We start from the raw sequence: 23,924 nt of genomic DNA, 5'->3' as shown, positions 1-23,924 counted from the left end.
CTAATGCAGCTGATCAGAGCTCCACAATGCATAAAGTGGACTTTAACGATGGCTGCCAGTGTCAGTGCAGAGCTAAGATTTTCAATATGCCCAGTCAATCTTCCATCTGTAGGAGGGATCAGGCATCCATATTGATTGTGTCTGTAATGGCAGCGACATGGTTACTTTGATGCTTTAATGATAGTAGAGTATGACTTAATGACATGAAAGTACTTCAGAGCATCAGGTAACACTTTATCTCACACTTCATCATTATCATTTTTCACGCTTTCTGCTATCATACTAGCATTAAACTAAGAGGGAACTCCCTGTGTGTTCACAATGTCTACAAATGATTAGAATGTTTGCCCTTAGACCCCGAAATGTACTCATTGTTTCTGTGTTGTGTTATGCAAAAGTTTACTGTGTTTTGTATGTTTCTGTTTCCTGTTTTATTTTGGTAGTCTGGTTTTCTGTCTTGTCTTTTTTCTGGTTTTACTTCCTGTCTTGTGTTTCCCGCCTGTTTGATTGTTCTGCCCCGCCCTTATGTATCTATCTATTATTATCTTGTTACCTCGTTACCCTGTGTATTTAGTCTTTGTGTTGCCCTTGTCTTGTGTCAGATCATTATTTGCTGTTCAGTTTATTTTCGTTTGGCTATGTCAGTGGATTGCTTACCGCTGTTCTGTGTTTGCCTGTTCCTGTTTTTGCGTTCCTACCTGCTCCTGGTTTTTGGATTTTGCTTGTTCCAGTTTTGGGATTACACTACACTGCCTGCTGTCTCTGCAATTGGGTCCACCACATTCTCTGGATGACTGTAACATACTGTGTATAAAAAACTAAGTGATTAACAGCATGAGGAACACATGGTATAAAATCACACTCATGGGAAATTATGTTTGCTCAATTCAAACACGTTCAGCCTATCTAAGGTAAACTGTTCAGTGCTGACAGGAGAAAATATACATCCAAAGAAAAACTTCTGTCAGCTGCCAATAGTTGCAGCACTTTCTGATTTTTCAGTTAGTTTCATCGAGGTAGCAAAATGTTTCTCAACTGCATGACAAAGACGCTACAGTTTAAGATGGCACATGAGTAAAGATTTCTTAGAGGAGGATTCAGTGTTAAGAAAGTTTTTCTTCCCATGCTTGTTTAGTAACAATAGCAGAAACTGGGGAACAGCGGATGGTGGTGACGAGTGGTATTTGGGAGCAATCTTTGCTCTCTGAAGTCCAGAGTCTGTCTGTGTTTTGTGTCCAGTGATACGCTGCTGCCATGGATACATATTTGAAGAAGAAATCTATGACACACATATGGTCATCTCATCTCTTCTTGCCATAGCCTGAAAGACTAAAATGTCTATCAGTCAGCGGGTGTCGCCGCCCCCCCCCCCGGCACACACATACACACATGCACATGCACAAGCAAATACACAAATACACAAATACACACAACAGACCTCTTCCGATCCCCCACTGTCAAGTTTCTGCAACCCATCCATCTTCCTCAACTGTCAGTCAAACGTCAAAGACCTTTCGAAAACAGTCACACACACGAGCATCTGCACACGCACACACACACACACACACACACACACACACACACACACACACACACACACACACACACACACACACACACACACACACACACACACACACACAGGTCTGAATACCCAAACATTAAAACACATACATGCTCAAAAATACTTGCATAAAAATATGGAACGAGGAGCATGCAGTCACACACACATGCAAAAAAAAAACACTCAGCAGTCCTGCCTGTGAAGTATTCATGTGTCTGTGAGTGACTGATGTCTTGCCAACCTGTAGGAGAAGGTGGCTCCAAAGTTGTGTATGGATGATAAACACTGCATGGTACAAAGGCATCATATGGGCACACAAAAAGCCACTGGGCAGCCATTTTCCATCACTCACTCTCTCTCCGATGCGTCTCTCTTTGTCTCTTTCTCATTTTCCCAACCAGGTGTTGAAAAGGAACATAAAACATTTCTGTTCCACCATGCCACCGCTTTCGAGTTGAGACTGTGTGTGTGTGTGTGTGTGTGTGTGTGTGTGTGTGTGTGTGTGTGTGTGTGTGTGCATGGTGTTAACGACCCAGAGCCTTCAGATGTTTTGATCTTTCCGTGTTTGCGACCACCTACAGTACGACCGCTACGTAATGCTCCCTCTCCTTCTCAACCTCCGCTCACGGTAAACTCAAACGCAGCTCTCCATCAATCATCTGACCTAGCCAGGGCAAAAAAAAAAACTGAAAGTGGCAGTCCTCAGCATCTTGCTCTGGTGTTTTTCTACCACATTTCTTAGAGAACACGTGTCAGTCAAACAGTGTGACGTCTTTCTCTTTACTATTTTGTTCACAGGGTCTGAATTTTTAGCAGGTTGCACTCTTTTTCTGTATGTTGAGCCATAGCAGTTTTTTTGTCTAATTCCAGCTGCCCAGTTTTTCATCTGAGTATTTAAAACAAGCCACTTTTGTTTCGACTGGAAACATAAAATGTAGCATCTCCTGTACAGACCAGATGATTAGACAATCAATTTGGTTATGCATATGTTTCAGCCACGCAGACAATTTGTTTAAACTGCTTTTCTGTGCTGCTCTTTTCACAAGTTATCAAGACTTGTGGAGCAGACAGACAGAAGGATATGCAAACTGGTGATAAATTAATGTATGGCCAATGTTGACCATAAATTAAATAAATGTATGACCAACTATGGGTGAGGAAATCCGGCTAAAGCATTTGCACCCACATGAAAGTTTTTAAATTTAGGACCAATGCGTGAGCACAGATTTAAGAATCTGACACAAGTTGTGCATTTTCATATTTCTGTCTTTGTACCATTTTAGTTGTGAACATACACATTTTTATGGATCTGGCAACTGGTGTTTGGATCACCACATGTAAAAGCTTGATCTGGCTTTGAGATTTTGCCCTTGTTACGTCACATCAGATGTTGATGGTGAGTGGCAAAACAGACATTTATTCTCACTACCATGTCGCAGATTATTACTTTAACGATTGCTTCCAGCAACCACCAAAGATCCACTCAAGCCAGGTCCTAACCGCTTAAAACTGGAATCAAACTAGTCTTTGAAACCAGTTAAAACACACTGGTAAGAGCTGTATCTGCTCTCATTGCACGTTGAATTTGTAGTGGTCACTTTCTGCTTCACACACAGATGCAGACACAACACACAAGCGCACAGAAATTTACTGCTGTCCCATCCATGCGGAACTGTCCTACGTACAGCACTTCTGCAACAGTCTCAAGAGTAATCCATCAGCATGTGTGTGTGTATGTGACAGTGTTAAATTACTGCTATGGCACATTGAGCCCTGGCCATTACTCTAGCAGGTGACACCCATTTAAAAAGGTGGTGACACTGACATAGAGAGAGAAAGGTAGACAACGCGAGGGAGAGAAGGAGAGAGAGAGAGAGAGAGAGAGAGAAAGACTGGAAATAAGAAGGAAGACAGGATGTGTGACAGAGGAAGGGAAAGAAATCATTGCTGAGAGAAAGAGAAATGTGTTGTGAGAGAAACCGAGAATAAGAGAATAATGTAAACAACACTGGATGCAAAGATGTAAATACTGTACTTGAAAACAACAATGGGGACATGTAAGAGAAAAACTGAATAAATAAAGTAGGAGACGACGAAGGGATTAAAGAAGTGCTGGCAGAAAGTGTAAACAGAGAAAACCACCCACTGTTCTCAAGTCTGAGCCAAGGAAAGTTCACACACACGCACACACACACACACACACACACACACACACACACACACACACACACACACACACACACACACACACACACACACACACACTCTACGAGCCAAGAAAGGTAAAAAGTTAGAGGATTCAGACCTGGCTGACCTCCAGAAGATGTTATCAGCCTTTCCATCTGAAACTAAAATACTGGGAAGCAGACACACATTTTTCACACACATACACACACACCACAAAACTCCAAGCTAAGAAAAAACTGTGTATATAAACAGCAGCACACACACAATATTTCCTTTTTCACAGCAAGAGAGAAAATTGTATAGTAATAAAAAAAAAATGTTAATACTTTATTAATCCCGCAAGGGAAATTACAATGTTTTCACTCTGTTGTTAGAATACACATTACACACAGGCCTGAAATACAAACACATGCTTAGTACCTATACATGCACAAATGGAGAGATGTCAAGAATAACTTAGACTTAGAGTGCAACAACAAAATGGGTAAGTAATTTCAAATTTCATTGATACATGTTGTGCTTTAAGGGGTCCATCACTGCAGTGACCTTGATATATATATATATATATATATATATATATATATATATATATATATATATATATGTCTAACCAATGCAACTGGAAGCCAGAGAAAAGATCATGTCCTGATTTACGTACTAGGATTTCTAAATAGGCTGGGGATTTCTGAGAAAATGTAGTGATGCAGAGAAACTGTTTCTGGGTAACTGCAGCTTAAATAAGTTCATGGAGGAATCGACACGCACACATTGCAAAATCTGTGGCCCAGTTCATCGGCCCAGGTGCTGACTGGTTAAGCAGGGAAGGATATCTGGTAGCTCTAATGTCTGCAGCGTGTGTGTGGGAGTGTGTGTGTGTGTGTGTGTGTGTGTGTGTGTGTGTGTGTGTGTGTGTGTGTGTGTGTGTGTGTGTGTGTGTGTGTGTGTGTGTGTGTGTGTGTGTATGTGTGTGTGGGAGAAAGCAAGTAAATGAAGACTTGAGAAAAGGTGTTTACATTCCAGGTGGCTACTGTGGCTTTCTATTGCTGCAATAGGGGCACCCTGGTGCAGACACACCACACACACACACACACACACACACACACACACACACACACACAAGCCTTTACTTACACCCACACTTGAACTACAAAGAGAGGAGAAGCGTGCAGGGAATGCTCAAGAACACACAGACGCTTCTACTTCCACATATACTGTATAAACAGAGAGGAATGAATACACATGCCATCACACATTTTCGCGCTAGCATGTTTAACGCCACTCCGAACGCACACATGCAGTCGTTAGTGTGAACTCCCCAGGGCTCGTTAGCATAACAGCCCACCATAACGAGGAGAGGACATGTCTGGCTGAGCTCACCTACGTCCTGATCAGCTAAGAGGGTCTCAGAGGGACAGAGCCAGACACACTCTTATGAAGGTGGATGTTACATTATAAGCGAATGGCGTGACAGTAGAAAGGGTGCACTGATTAATACATTTTGAGGTGTGTGTGTGTGTGTGCGCGTGTGTGTGTGTGTGTGTGTGTGCGTGCGTGTGTGTGTGTGGGCCAGAGAGAATGAGAGAGACAGTGAGAGAGAGAGATGTGCTTTGGAACAAAAGACTAATTAAATCCAATCATCATTCAGCTAAATTCTCAGAACTAATTAGTTCGCTGCATTCCTTTCCAATCCTGCCAATTAAAAAAAAACAAAAAAAACAAAAAAACAGGGGTGTCAGGGGTGTATGTAAATTGAATGTCCGCAGTTCATGTCCAGACATGGGCCTGTATTGCATGCATTCTCTATCACCACGTGGTTGATAAAAACACCACAAGGTACAAATAAAGACAAACATTAATTCATTAATGAATCAGTTGTGCTGGATGCAGCAATGACAAACCCTGAGGTACCAAAGTTATTGGCACTCAAGTCATTTTGTCACATCCTCTTGAATCCTCTTGAATGAATTATATTCACATAAAGGATTAACATATTAACTTGTGTTTCTTTTATCCTGCCATACAGTCCTTACTCAGAGGTCCGTCTGTCTCTCTGCCCACACGTCAGTCTGTCTGACTGTCTTTTCATGCCTCGTCTCTGTCTGCATTTGTGTTAATGTGGTGTTATTTGTGGGGCACAGAGCACTTTCATCTGGCCTGGCACAACATTCACTCACAACGACTTTATGATGTGTGAAGTTCAAAACTCAGTCAGACATGTTTTTGAGCGACCTCCGCTGTGGCAATCCAGAGCGTTATATGACAGAGGAAGAGAGAGAGAGAGAGAGAGAGAGAGAGAGAGAGAGAGAGAGAGAGAGCAGAGCAACGATATAAACGTAAAATAAATACTAAGAAAGACTGAATTTAACACCGTTTTCACTTTAATGAAGAAATCATGCTCAGACTATTAAGTTAAAATCAAAATCCTGACTACTGCTGAGTTTTAATGAGGAGAACTAGTTTTCAATCAAACTGAATTGAATAAGACTGACATGAAGTATTATTCCTTAATTGTTGCTCATTCCTGCATCACTTCTCTTTCTTGGTTTTCATTACATTTTATCCTTCCTATTCTTCTCCACAAAATGTCAAGCAGCCTACAAACTGTCACTATAGCTAAAGTTGGTATAATAACTGGGACTAATAAGAAATGATTTACATTCTTTAATTAAGGTTTGACTTTTACTGTAGATTGTGATTTAACTTTTTTGTGTGTGTGTGTGTGTGTTTATTTTGGGTATGGTAACATGCTAGGAAATGACCATCATCATCTTTATTTCTCATTACTTCAGTGCACTTTATGATGATAACTATGTGCATCAGCCAATGAAAATTTGAACTCTGAACCTTGAGTTTTCGTTGAGCATGACTCATCGGAAAATAGAGCCTATTTTATTGAATTTACAGCATGGTTTCCTATAAATGGCAGATAAACTAAATTGATCCCTGATGGTTTTCACAAAACAGGGGCATAATGCTTGATGCGCTGTTTCAGAAATCAGCAAAACTAAGAGGAATTTTGGAAGCAGACACAGAGCAGTTTGGTCACAAAATATGTAACACACAGACAATGAAAAAGGGTGAAAAGATGGAAAACGACAGGAGTGCTGGCAGAGAGAAGAGTGGAGATTACATACCATGTATAAAGTGACATGGGGTAAACTCTTTAAAGGCAGTGCCCTCTGAAAAACTGTGTTATATAGGAGGGACGCTGCTGCAGAAAATGGAGAAAATGAGGAAAAGAGAAAAGGAGGAGTTGGCCCCAAGGGGGTAAGCTTCGCTTCAGAACTCGAGCCATCTATGGCGCCATTTTGTTGCTAACTGGCCATCACCTCCTGTTAGCATTCCGCTGACCGCCATTTTTTTTTTTACGTCACTTGACTGCGAATAACTTTGCATCAGAAGCGTTTAAAGACTCTATTTGTCCGTTGTTTAGTTCCAAAGAAACACGACAATGTATAAAAGGCTCCATTACCTTGTATCTCACGTTATGGCTCCGTAGCAGACGTTTTTGTAAAAATAGGCTAACGATTGTGTCATAACCAAGTGACTTACTGTCGCATAGTAGAGGAATTACCGTATAGTACAGGAGAAGCTCGCAGGCAGTTTCGACTTACATGAGCTGTTTAGGTTTAATTACTAATGTTAACTAGCATGTTAGTTAGCAATAATTAGCCTGTGCCCATGTTATCTCCTTACATACACCTACACTCTCCATATCTGTAAGATTGGGAATGATTGAGATTTCTCTTGGCACAGCTACCAGAAGACTTACAACTTTCAGACACGTTGCTCACGTCACATTCTCTCAGTTGGAGGCTGCGCAGTAAAGCTGGCCATCACCGGAAAAGTGCTTCTAATAGCCTTCACTGGTCTCCGTCCAGAGCAACGGGGTCTATTGGTCCATTATATACTGTCTATGGTTTGCCCTGACAAACTAATTTACAACAATGAAAAGAGAGCAAATCAGATGAATGCAGGAGAGGAACATATGGTAATCCAGCAGATTTACCCACAACATGGACATTCATTAAAGTATAGATGTATGCAAAATAAGGCATTTTGTGCTTTCACTACTTCCATTACATTATAGACAGTTTAAGGCATCACCAGTTTTGTATTACATATCCTAATTTCATTGTGCACTTCTTTAACATCCTGCTTAGTAATTACATCATGTGTCTTTAATAATCCATGAAAAAGACTATGCTTCACTACAACTTGATCTCACAGCTGCTGTTTAAGTTGTTTTTATGATGGCCATTTTGCTACAGCAATTAACTGGCCATAGCAAGGAAGTAATGAGGAAGTATTCTGCTCATCAGCATTATTCAATTCTTTGTCTTTTCTTTTTTTTCAGAGAGCATATTTCCAGGAGCTATTTTAGTTTTGCACAACAGTAGTACAATGTGCAGGTAATTTTAAATTTTAAATTGTGATGTGTATCACAACCTGCACTTCTTTTTTCAACCCAAGAAGGCGGGATGCCTTGAAGAAAACAAAATGGTCAAGCTCTGTCCATCTTGCCTCATCAGTGCTAGTTGTGTGTTGCTCTGTCTGGACTCAGCATTTTTAAAGCATGAAGCTAAACATTTTGTCGTTTTCTGATGGGAAAACAAAAGTAAAAAAAACAGTGATATCATACTGTATGTGTGATATCATATAATATTGTGAATTCTTTTGTAAATGTGCCTGATGTGATGAAGGGAGGGCGACACAGAAAGAAGAAAAAGTCTAAATAATGAAAAACAAGCCTACTGACATTCAGATCCAAATATAAAGGAAAGCCACCCTGACACAGATAAAACTGACAAAAAATATCAGTGTGATGCCTTGTCCTTCTGCCAAGAGTCAAGCACACGTCACCTTGATCCAATCATTTTTTATTTCACTTTAAATCCCTCGTAGACTGCAAGAATCCACACTGAGTTCACTGGAAATCCCCCCAGCTCTTCTCTTTGACCCCCCACCATTTGTCTTTTTATTTCTCCTTTCATCTTTTATGTCATTCCTCTCTTTCTGTGTCTCATTTCCTTTCGCTATAATTTAGAATTGGTGTGGGGAAGCTATCACTCTCTGTCGCTCCGTCTGCCTGCCTACCAACTTGTCCATCTGTTCATCTTCCTCTCCCCAGTTCTTAGTTGGTGCCTGTCAGAAACTATCACGGAAAAGTGTGCTCCTATGAAATCAAATGTTTGTGGTAAAGAACCAAGAAAACACGTTTCTACAAAGTTCAATGTTGGGGCAGCAAGTGTGGTTTTTCTTTTTTTTCGTGTTTGAAAAATGGACGATGACCTTGTGCAACAGATCGGATTAACAGTTCCGGGATATTTTAGAGTGATTGTCATCAATAAATTGTTTTCACTGGTAACGAGAAAATAGTAAACAGAGGAAGTATCGGTGGGGGGGAGAAAAGAATTATAAGAACAGGGAAAAAGAAAAAAAGAAGTGAACAAGACACAGATTGAGGTGTGGGGGGAAAAGGTCACAGGCCATTCCACATTCAGAGCTCATAATATGCTTTAAAGATGTTTTCAAAAGAGAAGATTAACTTTACAACATCATATACTGTCCAGCATGAAGATGTACTGAACTAACTCAATCGATTGCTTACACTCAGAGCTTTGGGAGAGAAATTGTTGGCTTTGGAGCCATGGTCTGTAAGATATTAAACAACTGCAACTTTCACAAATATTTCCATGAGTTCATATGGATACACACACTAAAATACCTACACATGTTCAGAAAGAAAGGAAGGTATAAAGAAAAAAAGACAAATCCTAGAAATCCACACTTCCAAACAATGACAAACTGAAAAATGAAGCTCCAAAGGAATAAGTCCTGTTTCAATTAATGCCGGCTTCTTTAAGGCTCACTGGAATTAGGCATTAGTATAATTGTGTTTCATATTTACATGTGGATTACATGAAGAGGCATTAAGCGGGTTTACAGTGCTTTAGCTTGGCAGAGAGAGAGAAAGAGAAAGACAAAACAATACAGAGAAGCAGAGAAGAAAATAAAAAATACTGACAAACAGCAAGACGGAGAGGGCTGTGTTGTTTTCCATGCAGGCTTACTGAGCAGACCAACAATAAAGCTTCTGCATCTGTTCACTCTTTAGTTCTCTTCGGGGGTTTGAGCCACTATCAACAACCTGGAGTCCCTTTAAAGTCAATGTGACTGACTGTGCTGGGTCTGCAGAGGCAGCACTGCTAGGTGCATCGACTGCTTTCTATCTGCCGGGCCATGAGGTATAAAGCAAACCTAACACACCCTTACTGCTGTATCATCCCTGCCCCACCTGTACCCCCCACATGAAAGAGGCTGGAAACACTACAGCACAGCGCCACCTGGTGGAGACAAGCATGAAACACAATCCCAACTTTATCCAGTCATGCTGCAACACCTCACTGACCACACTGACCGCCCCCAACACCAAAAATACATATTTATGTGTTGTTGGTTTGTCAACATTGCTTGTCTGGTTACATATAGACATAAATACACACACATACACTCAAAACAAAAATGCACATTTTGAGCCAGAAAGTTGCCTGGTGGAAACACAGGTTGGCCTGTCAGCTGTAGTTTGTCTTAATCAAGTGAAATAGCTAGGGACATTTTCTAAAATAAAACTTGCTGTCAAAGTTCAACATCTTGAGTGGGATCAGGATTCAATGCCAGAAGATAAAGTATTTGACAACCACGACATGGACTTAGTTAAGTCATCCCTTTATGACATTAACCCTGTGGTTTCCCAAGGAATAATTACACAGTTTTCAAAGTAAGATTTGACCAACCTGAGCAGCTAAAATTGTTGAGTAAATGAAGATATTTTTAAAGACGTTCTTTCACAAATACTCCAACAGCCAATACCACAAAGTATGTCTCACAATGACAATAAGATCGAAATACACGAGGGGTTCAGGGGAGAGAGCGACTAAAAGAAGAGCAAATTAAAACCAAGGAGAGGGGAAGCTTTACCTTTTCATTTGTTTGTTGAGGCCTAATTCAAAAGCACAGACGGTTTTGACAAAGTTGACAACTTTTGCATAAATAATTGCCAAGGGCAATACATACAGTACATTTTACTGGAGGAGGCAGGGAGAAAAGTGAAGGTGTGTGTGTGTGGGGGGGGTAGGGGGGGGGGGGAATCAAGCTTAAAAGTAGTGCCACTTCTCCAGATGTGCCCTCAATGACTCTGCCACACACAGATCACAGATACAGATGCACACATATATACACACACGCATATGCAGCAACTACACAAAGGCTGCATGCATACACACAAATACACACTTATGTATACACACTGTGACCTTGACAACTAGGATGACTGTGTTTATCTGAAGCAGCGTCTGTTTCCTATCTTGCCTCACTGTCCCTGTGGACACTTTCTCTCATCGTGACCCAGTCTGACACAAACGCTCCCTTAAGACACCTCCAGACGGGGAGTGTGAACAGATCATGTCATCAGCGCAAAAACTTCTGAGCTCACCTCTTACCCTAAATTCAAGGTGAAACCCTCTCATGAATTCTCTGCATATATCAAGTTCTTAATCCTGGTTTTAAATACCCGTTAGTATAAATTAGTATTAGTTTATTCTTCTCACGATACACTTTTAGATTAGACCTTAATTAGACTTTTGATCTGTTACATCGGGCATGTTGACATTGAACTCAAGAACGTTCTAAGAAATGAAATGACACCTACAACTTAATGAAGAAGAAAAGAAATAATTTTTCATTTATTTTACATATATTTGTGACTTCAGGACATTATTTGTGACATTTTATTTTAATAAGGAACTCCACACTAAATTATCAAAAATCAAAAAATCAAAAATCACGACATTTTTGACCAAATACATCAATGTCGATATTGTAGGGTTGACTATTAGTGCTTTCACAAAATATTGCTCCACACAATGAGAGTTTTGAGAAATAATCACCAATAATGTGGATACAATGACTAAGTGGGTAAAGGCAAATAATAAATAAAAGTGAGTGACTTTACTGTAATGCAGCCTTTAAAACCAGGAAAACACAACACTTGAGCCATACTACAATATTATAATATCCAAAATTTAAGACAATATCTAGCCTCATATATCGATGTTGATATAATATCGATATATTGCCCAGCCCTAACATAACTACATATATTCTTGTTGGCATTTCATACCTGCCAACACTCCCTTTTTTCCCGGGTTTCTCCCGTCTCTTAGGCCTATCTCCTGGACCCCTCCCGCTGTTTCTCCCAGGAAACTCCCGTAATTTGCATGGCCCGAACTCCTTTATAAATAATCGGACCAATATGTTTGTCTAAGGTTGACCAGTTGCCAGAGCTTGCATGAAACGTATCCTATTCACACAATCCACACACCATATACAATTTCAACCCGTTTTTTTTTTTTAGCTTGTGTATACTTGGATTTTAAAGTTTGGATCAGCCAAATTCTCTCACCTCTTCGTAACCTTGAAGAAACTGCCAGGACTCCAAGATCTATTAAGTATGTTGATGAAAAAGCACTTTAGAATAAGGTTTAGTGTGTTTTTAATAAAAATAAATAGTTAGGAAAATAGGTAAATGCTTCCTTGCAGGGTTTATATGCACATGACAAAAACTTAACTAATATGTGTAGCAGACAATACATTGCCAACCTGCTGTAATCAAAGGACATTACTGTGCTAATACGTGTGTCCTGCTCTCTGTCAGGGTGATACCAACTGATTGGACCGCCATGGTAGAGGTAAGAGGAGGGAGGCAGCGTGCCCGCCTGTTAACTACACCAACAGCCATCAAACAGTACAAACCTTTCACATACACACATCTTTGCACACACGCACACACTCACACACTCACACACACACACACACACACACACACACACACACACACACACACACACACACACACACACATATATATATATAAAGAAACACACAGAGAAATGAATGGGGTTCTGCTTTTTATCAAGATAAACCTCCCTCTCTCTGGGTCTATCCATCAGCCCCATGTTGTCTGTCTCTCTCTCTCTCTCTCTCTCTCTCTCTCTCTCTCTCTCTCTCTCTCTGTCTGCCTCTATGTCTTTCAATCCTTCCCTTCAAAGTGTATTAAAATAGCTCCAACATTACTCTGACAAGGCCTTTTATTGATTACATCAGACACTGCGATGGCAGCAAGAAATGGGTCCTGATTGGCCGAAACACCAGGAAGTAATCAAATCAAAGCTCCCATCATGCTCCACTGATTACACCGTCTGACAATGGGGCCTAGAATCATTTAATTTCTATTGTTCCCATTGGAAACCTTTATGCAGCTTGTCAGTGGGATAACGGCACAGAGAGCAGAGGGGAAGCTGTGGTGGTGACACTGTAAATCCTCACACAATTAATACTGGGTTCCATATGGTGACTTTTCATGGCAGCTGCTGTGTGAGCTTTCAGTGCTTTTTTATTTCCATCGTGGGCATACAGAGCTTTAATCATACTCAGGATGGAAACTGTACCTGAAAGATCAACATGGTCCTGCTCTTGTTAGTCTGCCATTTCTTAAAGGTACAAACCATGAGTCAAGCTTAAAAAAAAGGGTCAAAATACAGCTGTCACCTCCACACTGATATACAGGTCTTAATATTAACTGAATTAATACTATACAACACTTAATGTCAACGATGTTTAAAGATGTTAATACATTTTTTTTTTTATACCACTAATGTATTTAAACAACAGTAAAACTGGCCTATATTATGAGTACTATCAGTTGAAGAAGACCCTAAACGGTTGGTTTTTTATTTATAACTCAATTATGTTCGTGAATTTCGCTTACATTTTTTGTTTTTTTTATTTCTAGTTTATCATAGGAAATGTTGTTTTTTAGGCTGGGTTGTCAGTGGACAATTCTAACATACACTGCAGACAATGTTCTGGTACTGACTTTACTACAAAGCGGTAGTGCTTTTATCTTTATTATATTCATTATTTTAACATTGCCTATTATCTTTTTAATACTACTTGCACTCTTCTATTTGAATAAATTGCTTTTGTTATAATTTTTTACCCAGGAAGAGTAGCTGTTGCAGGTTGGTGAGAGCTAATGGGATTCCAAAATAAACATACAGTACATTTTATGTTCAAATGTTCAGTGCACCTACAGTAGTATGCCCATTGCTGTGCATGAGTATATGCAGTATACCTGTGTGTGTGTATGTGTGTGAGACAGAGTGAGCTAAAAGGAAGGATTTGTGCAGGTTATGTGTGTCCACATCAAAGTGAAATATCATAGTATGAGCAGGTAACTGTCTTTGCGTGTTTGTGGGTGTGTGTGTGTGTGTGTGTGTGTGTGTGTGTGTGTGTGTGTGTGTGTGTGTGTGTGTGTGTGTGTGTGTGTGTGTGTGTGTGTGTGAGAGAGAGATAGTGTGCGTTCATGTCCGTGTGTCAGAGTTGGCAGCAGCGGTACCATCTGTTTGTCATTATAATGTTGACAGAACTGTTGCCCAGGTTAATTACCATGGTAACAGGTTAATAACACCAATTAAACATTACTGGGCATACTGGGGACACTGGCTTCTCTCAAAACACACACACACACACACACACACACACACACACACACACACACACACACACACACACACATGACACAAGATGTAGTAGCAGGTAAATGATGAAAGACACCAAAGGGGTAGAAAAAAAGAATTCTATCAGGAAGCTCCTATTAGAATGAATGGTAATGGTGATGAATGAATGGGACGTCTATGTGCACAAGAAGGCTGCTGTGTTGCATCTGACAGAAACAGGAAGTGGACAGGAAGCTTCTGACAGCTAGAGGCGGGCTTTAGGGCTGACAGGCGGTTTGTTGGACGACCCACGGCGGACTGCCAGGGTCAACGAGTGTGTGTGTGCGCACACGAGCGCGCGTGTGTGTGTGTGTGTGTGTGTGTGTGTGTGTGTGTGTGTGTGTGAGAGAGAGAGACTCATGGGGATAATTCTGAGTAGGACCTCTTGCCGCGTGGCTCGTGGAGGGACAGGGCAAAGGGCCAAGTCACACAGAGAGACACACACACACACTCACACAACTGGTATTCCAGATTTTTCCTTCTTCCCCACTGGACCGTCACATACATGATTAACTATGTTGTATGTGTGTGTGTGTGTGTGTGTGTGTCTACCTCCCAGTGCAGGACTATCAATCTGCATTAGTTAAAATGTGGAAAAGCTAAACCTGATGGGTTTATCTATCATTCCATCATGCAGTGGCCAGACAGGGGGTCGAATTCTGCTGATGCTATTCAGTGAGAATTCTGATTGAATAAACTCCGTTGCAAAACACAACACATCCAGTTGGGGAAGGAATCACTTCCTGATAAATCACTTTGGTTGATATTTTTAAAACCACACAGTTTATCTTCCAATATTTTACAGGTTTTTTTCCTCAACTTGATTCATAACTCTGAACGAGAGAGCCATTATCAGACAGCGCGCTTTGTTTTAATGGTGGGAAGCGACTTTTAGAATCAAACCGTTAATATTTTTGTTTTAACTCCACGTCCAAAATGTGAGAGCTGCTTTCACGCTCAATTTAAAGAAAGCCATTTTATTTAGGGAAACTTGCTTGGGATTCATCATCTAACCTCCTAACATATAAAAGACTGTCGTTTTAAACTATTAGCAGTTAATAGGTAAAGGTCTTAAAGCCCAGCAGCCACCAACATGTACTTTTCTAAATTGATTTATAATGTCAGATTTTATTTTCATAGGAGTTGGCTAGACATCACTTCTTTTTGCAAGTGGTGGAGATCTCATTTTAAGGTTACACTCTACATTTACTCTACAAAACTAATACTGTAGGTTTCCATATTGGCAAACACATAACCACATACACACTAAAATGTTATTAGCCGCATTTTCAGTGCTTTCATCATCATGCTTTCATCATAAAATCAAAACAGTGTAAGTTACTCATGTGAGTTACCATGGATTCAGACTGCAACATTTTAATATCTCAAATGTATTATTAAACTCATAGCTATTGCTAACCTGTTTCTCTTCAAATTGGTTTTCCTTGACTTTCACAAACTTTTTCCTCTATTTATCCTAAAACTCTATAATAAATGTACTTAAATTATGAGTTATATCATTCATGTGGCCCTGGTAGATTAAATACTGTTGAATGATAGAAAGCAATTAACATTAAATATTATATTAGAACATGAAAAGCTCCCAAGCTGCTGCATAACATAGTGTTTTGAACTAGAAAAGCATATTCACTTGTTCATATCAAGTATGTTTTCTAGACTGTATTAGGCAATAATAAACCATATCCAGTTAAATGTCCTTGTGTATCAGATGAACATGTGATTGCTTACATGAGGCAAATTATAACCTACATAAACTATAATGTATTTGAGGTAGTTTTAATGTATTGTTGTACAGGCTCGAGGGGACAACTAACGGCAGATCATTTCAGCATTGATGTAACCAAGAACATGACAATCAATTTGACTGAACCTCTAATATAACCGGGATTACTACTTTAACAATTAAGAAATCAGAGGCAATTTTCTTCTCCTCTCTCTCCATCCCTCCCTCTTATCCTCCATCTTTCTACACTAAGTGGCAGCATGTTTATCACTTCCTCTACTTTCTTTACTTTTCTTTTTTCCACAAACTTCAAAGCTTTCTTCCTCTCCACCACCTTGCCAATCCCACATAGTCGAAAACCAACCACCCATAAAGGCCCGCTCGCTTTAGCACCAAACAAACCGCCTGCCTCATTACCCACGCTAATTGTTAAGTTTCCACTCTTTTTCATGCAACTTTCTTTCTGTCTTTCTTTCTTACTTTCTTTCTTTTTTTCCAACAATTGACACACCATTTTCTTTTTCTTCTCTTATACCTTCATGGCATTATGTTTGAATTGAATTGCTGAGAGCGAAGTTCAACAGATAATATGGACATAGAACAAACAGGCATAAGGTGTCAAAGTTTGTTTGGCCTATTTGAACCAAGGTTGTTGTGCTGCTTGTTAGACAGCTACACCACCAGGAAGCCTCGGCAAGTTTTACTTCTAAATATTAGGCTGTATTTTGTCTTTATTTTATTTTCTCTAGTTTCTTTTATCTATCTGCCCCCTATCTCTTCTTTAGTTTCACTTATGCTTGCCATTCTACCTCATCTCTTTATCTTTATGTCGATGATTAATTTCACAATGCAAATAACTGTATAAAATGTGAGAATCTATTAAATATATATTGCTGCTATTGAACAATGATGGATGAATTCTATTAACACATTGGAGATATTTATTTAAAATGTAAATGTAAAAACAAATGAAAAGTTTTAACCCTAAACTAAATGGTTGACCTTGTGGGGACTAGCCTTTTGTCCTCATTTGGAAGACAAGTCTCCACAATGTGACTGCGTAAACAAGTTTCGCCCCACCGAGTGTATAACAGACGCACGTATGCACACACTGACTAGTGGTATCATTGAACAAATTAATATCCTCACAAACATTTGTGTCCCACATCGCACCACTTCTCTTTCTTGCTCTCTCTCTCTCTCTCTCTCACACACACACACACACACACACACACACACACACACACACACACACACACACACACCTTAGTAATGATTGTTGCTGTTTTGTTAAGGAGAACTAATGCAGTTGAACAGCTTCACTTAACATAATGAAGTATGTGCAGTGTGTGCGTGTGTGTGTGTGTGTGTGTGTGTGTGTGTGTGTTATTAATGTGACATGATTTTTCTGCTGTGCAATGTGTTTCAAAATTCCTCATCAATGAAAAAATTTGCTAACTTCTTGATTATTGATTAATAAATTAAACAGAGAAGCTGTAGGCGAAAGAGCATCACTGGATTGAAGAAAAGTAAACTGAAGTGAAAGATAAGAGAGAAATGGACTGCAGAGAATGAGGAGGAAGAAGAAAAGAAATGGAAACAGAGAAAAATAAATTACCATTATAAACTGTACTGTTTTGTGTCCTGTGGGGAGCAACAGATAAACAGAGGCAACAGGTAACAAACAGAGACAGAGAAATAAAAGAGTCAAACTGAGCAGAGTTTGAATGTGCAGAAAGTAGGCACAGATGCAGTGTGATGTCTAGGGAGTAATTAATACTGACAGTAGTACTAATGGTCTGTCTGTAATTCAGCAGACTGGAACCCACTGAGAGGACTCCAGGGTTTACTGAAAATCTCTTTGTCTTCCTGTTGTTCTTTCTCTTTCTATGTTTCCACCCAACTGTTGTGTCCAAGACCAGCTCTGATGTGCTTCACAACATCAAACGCAAATTAATTTGAATAGAATTAATTTGTTTTCTTAATCTCAGAAAAAAAGAAAACTCAAAACCAAATAGGTACGGTCTTAATTAGTATGGAATAAGTTGTTTTAATTCACACTGCAGCCAGCTTGGCTGATGGGTCGCTCTTTTCTGAACCACAGTGAGCAGTGTGAAAAGCTTTATCTTAATGACCTCGTGCAGCTAGTCATTTTGTGTCTATTATTGCCCTTGTTACCACGACACTGGATGCCATCCTCATTGAACTACTTTATGCCTGCAGTCTTTCATGTAAAGTCTTTCAGTCTTTCATTTGCTTTTGCCCTGCAGACCTTAATGTTTCTCAAGTCGAGATGTCACAATACCAAAAATCTAGTAGTCGGTACCAATACCACCAAAAGAACACGATACTCGATACCAAAGTCAAAAAAAAGAAAAATAATACTTTAAACATGAATTCCTTTATTTAAACATTAGAAGGGGGTGTTGGGACAGTCTCAGTATTTTTTTTGTTTCAACTTTCTGTCACGGAGAGCATGATTTACTGAACATGGAATCAGGAGAAAACATCAGTCTTCTGGATCCTCAACCCGCTGCTCTGAAGCCTGGCATCGCCACATGAAAATCTGGTATTTTTCAAACTTGGTTTTATTCTCATAAGTGTGGCTATCCTGACTATGTAGAGATTCAGGAAATGTGACTGGTTGCCCAGTAATTAGTTGTTGTTATTTATTTATTTTATGATTTATGAAACATTACACAGTGAAAAGAAAATGCACTTCCCAAGTTGTAATCCTGTGTCTTTATGTCACCTGTTCAGCTACCTTTTGTTATATGCCAAATATAGTAAAACGCTGAAATATCTTTGTTGACTTATCTTCAACTCAGGGGAGTAAACATACATTAGTCCAATCAAATGTGAAAATGTTTTGTAAGGAAATCCTTCACAGACGGTCAAACTATTGTTACACTCTCACTAAGCTTATGTGCACAAATATATTGGAAAGCTTTATGAGGTTTGTGCTGCTTGCCCCTACAGTATATCGTCGTATTTATGTTTCTTAAATAGTGTTATTTAGCCTTAGTCAGAATGCCCAAAATTATGAGAATAAGACCCAGGTTAAATAATACAAGTTTTCCTTTTAATACAAAGATTAAAAGAAAGACAAGCTTTAAGCAATACAAACACACACATTTAAAAAAATAAGCTAAATAAGGACCTTATAATGGGACTGATGGCATGTGTGACAGCAATGTGATCAACAGAATTCTTTATACATTCCATAACATCCAAAGCCACTTCTGAACAGTTCAATTGTTGTTTGCAATGAGACTGAACCAAGCGTACATTATTGTTCATTCATTCAATGACAGTTGATTGCTGATGTTGAAATGCACTGTTGAACAAAGTAACAGCCTAATAAAAACTGCACAGCAATCATCATACTATTCAGTGCATTCTCCTCACTAGACTACTTCTTTGTATTAAATCATATAACAGATGAGCACATTATGGGCAATTTTGTTCTCTTTTTAAACTGTCAGAAGATTAAAGGATTAATAATCCAGCCGCTAGCCAGTTCAGAGACTGAGTCTGACGTTAAAATATGTCTGCCAAGAATGCTATTTCAGGTGTCTTAACAGGCCAGAGATATAAAAAAAAGGTTGCAGTGAAGGGCCTGTATCTCCTCCTGAAGATGAATAAGTGCAGTTTCCATAAGGAGTGTTTTCATCACTAAATCTTTAACGTCTGATCTCACCTCTGGGCTGAAAAGAGCCAGCCATGTGAGACAAAAATGTGTGTGTGAGATTGTCTATATGCGTTTATGCCTTACGCATGTGTGTATTACGTGCATGTACGTGCTTCGTATGTTATCTTCGAGGGCGAGACCGTGTTGTTCCAGCAACCCATAGGTCCCAGCCCCATAAATCACAGCTATCATTCGAGTGCCTGTATGTGTGTGAATCTGTGTTTTTAAATTCAGAGCCAACACCTGCTACTAATCACCATCAATGAACAGCAGTGAGGGGAGCGTGGTGACGTGCTAATATTTTTACACGCTCATATACTAACATGCGTTCCTATGAACATGCACGTGTGCACACACACACAAACACAAAGGTCAGGTTTAAAGGACGACAACAAAGCAGCGATGATTGATACATCAACGGAAATTAGGCCAACACTCCAAAGAAGACAGAGAACGAGGAAAACGAGATGAGGAGGTGAGATAATCACAACAAAAAAGAAGAGAAAGAGAGACAGGAAAAGAGACAGATAGACAGATACAATGCACAGAAACAGGACGATGTTGATCTTCCTGATGCTTTGGCGAAGTTGTTTGCTTTGGTGCCAGCGGAGCATAACTGAATTCAAAATTGAAAGAAAGCAGAAACCGAGACATAAAGAAAGACAGAGATGTGGTGACTAAAGAATGCAGAAAATAATAAAGACCTGCCCTTCCATTAGCCCACATAACTTCCATTTTACAACGGTGAAAATCTTTCCACAGCAAGGTAATGTGAACGAGTGACGTCATCTTTCAACATCTCATCCTCTGCTTGCACTTTGTCTCTCTCTCATCCCTCTATCTTGATTCTTCTGTTTCTCTGTGTTTGATATAAACCTTTACTTTCTCCTTTCCCTCCTTTTGCCTTCCCTCCCCTCTTCCTTCCCTTTGTCGTTCTTTCTATATCTCTTTCCCGTCTCTGTCAACATGTGCAAGTCATCGTCCTCGTCCTTGCTGAAAGCCAAGAAAAGTCAGATCTCACTACTTAATCACAGCTACTTCAATGGACAACAGACAGATATTAAAAAGGGGGATGAAGAAGGGAATGGAGGAAGTGTGGGAATAATAATAGATGGATAAGAGGGGGCAAAGCTGATATATGTGACACATGAATAGAAGAATGGTAGTAGCGATAAAAGGGCGAGGAGACGAGCTTTCATCAAAAAATGTTTTTAAATCACATTTTCCTCATGAGCTACCTATTATTCTGTTTAAAATCTCATTACGCGTTATGATTTTGTTCTATAACTCACCTATTATCTTGGGACATCTTTCCTCTTACAAATTCAGTGACCTTTAACATTTTAGACAACAAATGAAATATTTCAATAACTGAATGTTATTTGTCAACATTTTGGAGTGAAACCATATATTTTATATATTTCCAAAAAAAAAAAAGATATATGTTGACACTGACGATTAAATCTTCCTTTGATCTTAATGCTAGGATTATACAATATTAAGGAGATAAAACAAAGTTTCTAAACGATTCTGACTGAATCACCACTGGAATTGGTGAACAGAAATATGGATTTAGAAAGATAAAAATGAGTTTTGCATAGTAGATAAGTATGTATCAGCAGGGAAACATGAACTAATGTGAATTATGTGACAAATGAAGAGCGACTGAGCGCAGCAGTACAGCCGTGTGGTGTGCTTCATGGATGGGAGGATGATAAAGGAGTGAATAACTAAGAGGTAATACACATCACCTCAGCCGCAAAATATGAATGGATGAAGCAAGAGGGTGAACAGCTAGTAGGATGAAGGGGTGGGATGGATGAAGTTATGGAGGAATAAAAAGATGTCCAGCATAGGTGCTTTGTGGCACTTTTTTTTTTTATCAATATGTTGAGAAATGGCCGGAAGGATGGATGAAGGGATGATGGATGGACAGAAAAATCGCTCTCTAGATGGAGTGCTAGGCAGATGGATGGATGATAGTTTAAAATACAGTCCCAGCTGTTGTCTATGTTACACGAAATAAGAACCCGATGGCCAATCATAATGTAACACCACAAACACTCAGCCTTTACCTCCGAGCGCACAAATATTTGGATTATTACTGTCGCTCTTTTATTCTTTTCTTTTTAACATCCGCCTGTTTTCTCTGGGGGATGAATAACCTCAACACACAATATCTCCCCGTATCCCACTTTCTTTCCGTCATCTCTCCGTTATTAACTCCTTTTCTCTGGGTCCTTCTCCCTCTCTTTTCTCTCCGCCTACATCACAGCCCCTGTTCTGCTCTGCATTAGTTCTGCTGGTTTTGAAGCGATCAGCGTGCATGATCACTACCAGACCTGACCTGAGGAGAAAGTTGGGGGGAAAGAGAAAGACAGATGAAGAAATAGTGAGAAAGAGAGAGAGGAGAGAGCAAAATACAAAAAAAAAGAATTTGAGCATTAGGGCTCAGAAAAGAAAGAGAGATGAAGAAAAGCAGTGGCTGATAGAGACAAAAGCCAACGGTTCACTTCTCTTGTAAATGATGAAGTATTGAATAAAAAAAGAAGAACACATATGGAAAAACTAGATTTTTCTCAGTACTGCCAAAAAGGTTTTTACACTCTCTCAACATTTTTCTTTGTCAATTAACAGCAATATAAACACATTTGCCCAATAAATATGGATGTAGGCTTGGAACGATCAATTTCAGTGCATAACATGCAATCAAAAGTGGCTCTGGACGTTCCAAATTTCTGTCTGTAAAATGTCTGACTGCCCGGAAATATTTTATCTGCTCTTGCTGCCATGAATAAGTCACTCATTGTGGTTGTATGGTTATTAGCTGGTGTATTAGTATACTGCCAAGTGCATTTCTCTATTATTCAAATGAAAGCATGAAATTTCCCCATAACTAAAGAACAATAAGGATGTGTCCAATACTAATCAAATCTTGAAAAGCAATTTTGTTTTTTTAAGGAAAAATGTTAATTAGCGTCAACTTAACTGATTGAAACACACCTCCTACTTTATGTTTGAAACATTTGCCTAAAAATTATGCTCAACCACTCGATGGGAACATTGAGAGTTTGAGCGGAAAACAGTATTTAGTATTAGTATGGTTATGTTCCATGTGTGTGTCTGAAAATTGGTTTCCATGTTCCTGTCGCTTCATGGCTGTGTCCATGAGTATTAATACTTGTGTGTGTCACTCCTCAAGGATTTTTCAGTAACTGTGACACAGTGTGAAAGAAAGTCTCATCCAACATGGATTGGTTTTTAACTGCCCCCACAAAGCACCCCTACTGGGCCATCTCATACTAGTCAATGTGCTCAGTATGTCAGTCCGACGTAGCGTGAAGCAGCTTAATTTGGACCGTATTGGTTTTTAACTGCCTACACAAAACAGATGGGTGTTGGGTTACATACAGCTCAATCAGTCAGATACAGAGAGAATATTGAAGGGGAAAGACAGATGGAGAGGTGAGGAGACAGACGGGTTCGGCAGGTGGTCCGGTGGGCTGGATTGACCTGTAAAAGAGCCTGACCTGTCATATCATCCTTGTGCAAAACACCAACCTCCATCCTTACCGATTCTGTGAGTAAGAGTGACTTAAAGGTAAATGCACTGGAGAGAAAATACAAAGTATACATAACAACATATACAGAACACTACAGCAGTGAACAACCACGATATTGACTTTGAATGTTTCTGCCATTTTTTCATCTTTCAGTTTCCTTTATATTAAATACTTTAACTGAATGTATGAAATATTCATACGTACAAACAGTCAAATAAAAGTACTTAATGGAGGTTCTGACTACTTGTGGCACTATGGAGCAATGTTTTGATGAGTGGGTCCTAATGTTGCTTGTTGCACATGCTCTAATGCAAGGATTTAAATGTACACACACAAGCATGGAGTGACGCAAAACACATTCCTTTAGACGGGTTATTGGCCCTTATACACAGCTCAACCACCTCGTTGCTGTGTTTTAATTGGCTGTAGAGTGTGCGGTCACCACTTTGATTGATCAGTAGCCAAGCTGAGAGGTCAGCGAGTCCACTGGTCAGAGGTGTTTTGGATGAGACTGGTCCTGATGTCCACCATTCGTAAAGACAACAAATGGGATTCA

General features: G+C 39.6%; 1 protein-coding gene across 1 annotated transcript in view; it reads right to left on the bottom strand.

Moving 5' to 3' along the window:
* slit3 (slit homolog 3 (Drosophila)) overlaps positions 1-23,924 on the bottom strand; it is a 240,956-nt gene that overhangs the window by 139,073 nt on the left and 77,959 nt on the right. The gene's annotated exons all lie outside the window — the stretch shown is intronic.

The sequence above is a fragment of the Perca flavescens genome, chromosome 10 (assembly GCF_004354835.1).
Source record: "Perca flavescens isolate YP-PL-M2 chromosome 10, PFLA_1.0, whole genome shotgun sequence".
Classification (NCBI taxonomy): domain Eukaryota; kingdom Metazoa; phylum Chordata; class Actinopteri; order Perciformes; family Percidae; genus Perca; species Perca flavescens.
The sequence above is the reverse complement of the archived record's forward strand: the minus strand, read 5'-3'. Positions and strand labels throughout refer to the sequence as shown.